This window comes from Cynoglossus semilaevis, chromosome 10 (genome assembly GCF_000523025.1).
Source record: "Cynoglossus semilaevis isolate Cse_v1.0 chromosome 10, Cse_v1.0, whole genome shotgun sequence".
NCBI lineage: Eukaryota > Metazoa > Chordata > Actinopteri > Pleuronectiformes > Cynoglossidae > Cynoglossus > Cynoglossus semilaevis.
In genome coordinates, this window is record NC_024316.1 from 10,954,833 (window position 1) to 10,960,877 (window position 6,045).

General features: G+C 41.2%; 1 long non-coding RNA gene across 1 annotated transcript; it reads right to left on the reverse strand.

The window, feature by feature from the left end:
- Positions 1 to 2,182: 2,182 nt before the first annotated feature.
- On the reverse strand, positions 2,183 to 5,939 carry LOC112487657 (uncharacterized). Its single transcript, XR_003050966.1, has 3 exons — positions 5,790 to 5,939; positions 5,287 to 5,423; positions 2,183 to 2,480 (listed from the first exon to the last, which is right to left on the reverse strand). It is a non-coding gene; the product is annotated as an uncharacterized LOC112487657 (long non-coding RNA).
- Between the last annotated feature and the right edge of the window lie 106 nt (positions 5,940 to 6,045).

A 6,045-nucleotide genomic window follows, 5' to 3' on the forward strand; every position in this document is an offset into this window, starting at 1 on the left:
TGAAACTGAAAACATCCCCTCATTCAGTGACGTCCTGCAGAATGTCCTCTCAAGGACAAAGTGTCTTTCAACAAATGTCCACACAAGTATAGCTGTACCAGGATCACAAACACAGGTAGTCTGTCAGCAGCAGAGTGTGTGTGTGTGTGTGTGTGTGTGTGTGTGTGTGTGCCGATAGACTTAGATGTGGAAATGAAATTGTTGTGAGATGTTGAAGATAAAATACATTAAACTGTCATGTCAGCGCGTGTCGATCTATGATCTATTAAAGGTCGTTAAAGAGTCAAATTAGATCTGCACGGCTAATGTTACAGAGACTGTGGTCTAGAATAAAGGACGAGGGATAAATGACATACTGAACATACAGTCCATGGAGCAGACACAAAGAACTATCAGTGTTTTTACTGACCCTCGTCGTTACGGGGGGGGGGGGGGGGGGGGGGGGGGCGCGACCACGCGAAACCCCCCCCGAGTCAGGTTAATGAAGTCACGTTGAACAAGGTTCAAACAGAAAACAAAACACAGGAACAGAAGTGAGGGCTAAACAGAAAACACTCGGGTCAGGCAGGAAGGAGAGACTGAACGGTCAGTCTGCTGAAACTGGCAGAGATAACAAACAGGAAAGAAGACTGAACAGAATGAGCAGAAAAACAAACTGAGCTCAGCCGGCAGGACACAGACAGATCACACTAAGAGCAGCTGAAGTCAAACAAGGACTGGGCATGGAAATGGGATGAAGAAACATACATTTGTTCATGTTTAACAGATATATTACTTTTCTTTCTGTGACCTTTGACCCAAGGCCTTTCCAGTGAATTAATAGACTAATAGATATTTTTTCTTAATCTTGGCTGCATTGCAGACAATAAAAGAACACTTCACCAGGTGAGCAGAGTGTTGAGTTTTCATCGCCTGGTTTTAGCTGCAGTGTTTTGTTTTGTTTTTCCTGATGTGGGTCAACATCCTGGTGATAGCCAGCATCACATTCACCACCTCTGACACAGCTGTGATGATCATGTGGGTGAGCCTGAGGGTGTGTGTGTTAAATGTAAACACGGTGGATGGCTGACGTGGTGTCAGTGCCTGACTTCTGTAATAAACCGTACACACACGCAGCCGATGTCACTGCTTTCAACACAACACTGTTGTCTTCTCAGAATCTTCTCAAAAGTTTAGGATCTATCATTTGAGTCTAGCAGTAGCTGCAGACGTGAAGCACCCCAGCGATGTGGGTTTGAAGGATCGCCTGCATTCCCATGACCAGATTTGTATCACTTGTGGCAGATCTCCAGCTCAGCTGCATCAGTGACAGAGGCTGAGGGATGCTCCTCTGATGCAGCTTATCAAACCTCAGTGAGGAAGTAAACACCTCCATGTGGGCCTCAAGCTGCTAAGGGATATTTACTGTTGCAAATAACAGGTCGACAGCAAACACAACAAGACAAGTCACCACAGGCAGCTGACCTACACCGTTAAGAACAATCGTACCTACTCTTCAAGGAAAACATCAGTTTAAAAAACCATAAAACCAGGGCACCAGGTTAATTTGTGAAATGAATCAAATAAAAACAGGTTTATGTTTGTGTTGGGGGTTTTTGGGAACTCTTTGCCCTTCACCATGGCTCTCAGGTTTAAGTCTGACTCTTCCAATGTTTTTATGTCTTAGATTATGATGTAACCACTGTTAGCGTAAGTGACAAAGGTACTGACGTACAGTCTGAGTTAAAAAACCGAGCTATGTCACAGCATAGGAACGGAACTCCGATCTCAGTCGAGGACCGTCGTGTTTCATTTCTGCTCTGCTTTTGTGTCTTTTAAGTTGGTTAAATTTTAACATATAAATGTTAATTTAGCTTGAATTACTCACTTTGATTGAACATATTCAAAAATTATAAGTATTATAACAGTGTTATAAATTTAAATTGATTTCATTAATAATAATTTGTGGCATTTGGTAGTGTTTATGACTTTTGTCCCTTTCATTGGTTCATACTTTCATAGTATTAAAAATGGACTAATTGAGGCAACAGAGTAGCAGAGCAGCAACATCACACTAGAAATGAGCTGTTGTAATGAATGGACTTTTAAAATGGACCAAATCTTCACTGATTTCATTGTCATTTTCTCTGTAATAAAACACGTATTACTGCCTGGGGAAGTTGTCAGGTGTCAAACAGTAGGATCAGTTCATAACTCCCTCACTGTCACATACTAAATCTCCAGCTGCGTTAATAATAAACTGAGTGCTGAATGAAGGAAATGAAGAGTGAACAGCGCTCACTTAAGCCCTCAGTTCATCTGGTCCTCCTGCGTCAATCACTGTCAGCCTCAGCCTCTTACCTGTTCTCCCACTGCTGCTGTCTCTGAGTGTTTCACTCCACCTCTGCTTTGTATGTCCACGCGGCCGGCTCCTGCTCCACCTGTGGGCGCCGTACCCAGGGGCCATGCAGAGAGGCAGGCTCAGGCAGGCCGTCTCCAGGCTGCAGGTTCAGGATTGAGGATGATTTAGTGGTTAAACACGGAGCATGTTAGAGACATAAAGAGTTTATCAGGTTTTTACACAAATCTTTAATGGACCGTGTCTGATGTCATGAGAGTATTTACCCTGAATGATTGTCGGAGGAAATATGAAAACTGTTAAACGGCTGTGCTGCTAGGATTCAACTGTAATATTATTTGACAGTGGATAAGCCATAGTTTAAGTCAGTGGTGCTCAACTGCTGGGTCAAGGACCAGTACAGGGTCTTGGTTTATTTGGTACAGAGCCAAAGAGAAAGAATAAAAAACTTATAATAATAAAATAAAAAATAAAAATAATGTTTAAGTCTAGAGTGTATTTGATTTTGAAAACCATTTGCAAACTTTTATATAAATTACATTTATATTAATTATATTAATTAATTCTAATAATAATGGAAATTAAGGCCTGTCTTTGGAAACAATGCATTTTTTACATTTCTTTTTTACATTTTGTTACATTTTTGTTCTATTAATTTAAATTAGATCAATGTTACTTGTTGCATATGTAGCAGATACAGAAAGAAAAGTTACTTTTATTTATTTATTTTCAGAAACAATGGGTTTTTTTTTTGTTTTTATGGCAAACAATATATATCTGCTGGAGTTTGCAGTGTTTAGAACAAAACAGAGGATGTATGTTGGAATAAAGTATTTCTTCATTATTTAAACTTGTACTTTATCTTTGTTTTACCCTGACTGTTATGAGCATTATTTTTTGATATTTACACAAAATTCACCAACAAACTCAATCAAGGTGATGTAGAGAAGCAGGTAGAGTCATGGACGAGGGTAAATATCTTTGTGCTGAAAACTCTGTTTTTGTTTTACAGCAGTAAGTTTACGCACAGGTACGTGAACTGACAGAGGAAGTGTGACAGATGGATGGAGAAGTCAGAGGGGAAGATGGAGAGTTGAACAAGGTCGGATGTTTCACCGACAGAAGTGGTGGAAATAAATCGCTGACTCCGGGGCACTTGTTTTGTTAAAAGGCTAAAAGGAATGTGATCTGTAAATGTCAAAAAGAAAATCCTTTCATTGACCATCAGCGCCAGAAGAGTGTTCAGCAGCTCAGAGCAGAAACACTTGACATGTTTGAGGTTTGTTGAACTATTTTTTGCTCCATAACTGAACTGAATGTTACTTTCACATCATAATCTGTATGGGTTTCTTCAAATCCTAACAAACATTTGATTGAATTTGGACTTGATTTACAAATAAACAAACAGAGGAGCAGGCTCTTCAGATGATGAACATGAACTAGGCTTTTGTCATCACACTCCAGGATGACAGGTTGATTTCAATAAGCTGCAGGAGAGGCTCCTTCAGGGGCCATCACATGTGTGAGGCTACCCTGCTTTCAGTCAGTGTCATTTTGACATACATGCTCTGACACATCAGTAAACACCAGCAGGAGACTTTCCTCTGCAGGACACAGAGGACACAGGACAGGTTTAGCTCTAGGACTAATACAGTAAATGAATAGAAACAAGGGCCAGCACTAAAGAACAAGGTACCCCCTCTAATCCCCCCCCCTCCCCTCCATACATAATAGTATGTGGCCTGTGATTCCCATCCTTTCACGACTTTGTGGGAAACAAAATTAAACACTTTTACGAGCATTTTGTCAACGTTACTTTACACCATCTAAACTTCTATCAGGGAAATAAACGCAACGAAGAGTTCGAAAACTGGTTTGAACCTCCACGTTTGACGCTCATGTGTCCAGTGTGTAGATAATAATCAAAACAGAAAAAACAGGACAGAGAACAGACACATGTCTGGTATGAATCCCACTGCAACACTGCAGGAATGAGTGCTGTACAAATATTTCATCTCCTTACGTCTGCAGGACAGAACTGGCAGGTGGAAGCGGTCGACATCTTGCAGATAAAATAAAAGACATCAGTTCATCAGTTTGCCAAACACATGGGCATCAACCACGACCGTATGTCCACAGAAATGAACATCACAGTCATTGACATTGTTCCAACACTTGATCAAAGGCTCGCAAAAGTTTCCGTCCCCCGATGCTTCACATCCCATACTGGGAAACGGAATACATTTCTTGTTTTCTTTACAGAGAGGTGCACATGAAGCAGTGAATATTAAATATAAATTGAGCATGAGAGTGTTCCTGTGGACTGAAACTCTTTTACAGGGTTGGAAACTGTTTCCGTCATAAATGCCTGACTAAATCTCCACACAGATGATGAACCTGCCAACATGCTGACAACAAGGGTTTCACACCAATGGCAGCTACAGCGCCATCACGTGGATGTACTGTCACTGTTCACTGTAACTACTGTACAACAGGTTATCACCAGAGGCTACTCACATTTACTGCAAACCTAATAATTCCTTCATGATTTGGATTTCAACAGCCACAGTTCGTGTGTTTAATTAATGGTGCAGAGTTTTCCAACCTTCTTTGAGCCTCAGCTTTGACTGACTCATTATTAAACCCCATCCTGTTTAGTTGAACACAACCCTGATCTTATTAAACCCCATCCTGTTTAGTTTAACACAACCCTGATATACTCACAGGGATTGAAGAAAGACAAAGATATAGACATAGACAAAGATCTTCTTCAACATCTCTAAGTCTTTTTCTGTTTTTAAGATTTTATAGCCATCTGCCTCCCCCTAGTGGAAGAGCATTTAAATGCCCTGACTGTCACTGATGAATTGACGAACAAAAACAACATATTTCGTAGTAAATAAATATGTTTTCAGACGAGTGAAACTAGATAATTTCACAAGGCATACCTGGTAATCTCTCAGGGGTCATTAGTGAGCCACAGCCCAGTGGTTGGGAACCACCACTGTGGTGAGCTGTCCATGTTACACAGTACACCACTGTTGCCTGATGACCGCTGTGATTGGCTCCTGCTCCCCACATGACCCTGAAAGGATCAAGAAGTACAAGATGAAGTTAAGATGCAGTCTCACTTCTTCCTCTCAGAGTACAACCTTTTAAATTAGCAAAGAAAAATATTATTAATCAGTTAAGAACATTTCCTTATCACTGCATGTTCCTGTAATGTCATACGGATATGTTGTCTTATATTTCTGCACAAAACCATCACAACAAAAGACAAACATGGAAGTCATTCAGTCCTGATTAGAAACACCATGGAAAAAGAATCTGTGTGTGTGCGTGCTCGGGTTCCACAGATCAAAGACCAGGAGACTGATGAATAAACATGAGGCCAGGCATTAATGCAGCACACACACACACACACACACACTTTACACTATTTTTAAAATACCTTACAAGGTCTTGTCCCCCAAAGGTGAGTGTCCAGGATGTCCTGCAGCCATGACCCGCTGCAGCCTGGTGTTGTGTAGAAGTTGATATGAACAGACCAACGAAGAAAACCCAGGCGACGAGGAAAACCTGGACAAAACAAGAACAAAGAGTTTTCCTCCAGGAAGTATAAAGAGAGAGGCCAGTCTGCAGAACCATCAGCCAGTCTGGAGAACCATCAGCCAGGCTGACGAACCATCCGCAGGTACGCCGAAACT